The following is a 691-nucleotide window of genomic DNA, read 5'->3' on the forward strand; positions in this document are numbered from 1 at the left end:
ATGCAGTATTAGGCGTGTGTATGCGCGAGTTTTAATTTTCCACTGGTGCTCCCACGTGAAGGCACATTTCTTAGTAAAGGAACGGCAGCTAGGACAGTGCATATGTATGCATTTTCTATGTTTATTATTATTTTTTTAAGGGTAAAGAATAGTACACCTTCAACATGGACAACAGGATCTTAAGAAACGTTCTAGGTGGCAAGAAAAGTGGGAAATGAAGGATGACTTTTAGTTAAGGGAAGAAGGAAATCTGCAGGGAAACAGTGAGCCAACCCTTCCCTCCCCCTCCCCCCCCCATTTCAGAAGCCCATGCTGTCGCCCTGAGTAATCATATTTCTTGTCTATTAATGAATTAAGTTAAAGGGCTTAGACTGTAGACTTTAGCTATTGCATGAAGCAAAACAGTAAGGAAGCTCTTCAAAAAGCCTCCATTCATAGATAACCCCCCTTAAAAATGAAATTCTAATAAACGTAAAAACTACAAGTCGACACAATCAAAAGCCAATCCCAGCAAGAGCAGAAGGTACTTGAAACTCGAATCTGCATTCCGCTCCTCCCGTACAAGGCTCGGAGGTGGGGGAGGCGGTTTGTGCTAGTGCCTGGTGTATAATCGGGTTAATCCAGTAGACAAAGAATAAACCAATAGCCCTCCCACCTCACTTCCCGCTCCCCTTCCCCTCCCCCTTCTTCT

The sequence above is a fragment of the Mandrillus leucophaeus genome, unplaced genomic scaffold, assembly GCF_000951045.1.
Source record: "Mandrillus leucophaeus isolate KB7577 unplaced genomic scaffold, Mleu.le_1.0 Scaffold536, whole genome shotgun sequence".
In the NCBI taxonomy this organism is placed as follows: domain Eukaryota; kingdom Metazoa; phylum Chordata; class Mammalia; order Primates; family Cercopithecidae; genus Mandrillus; species Mandrillus leucophaeus.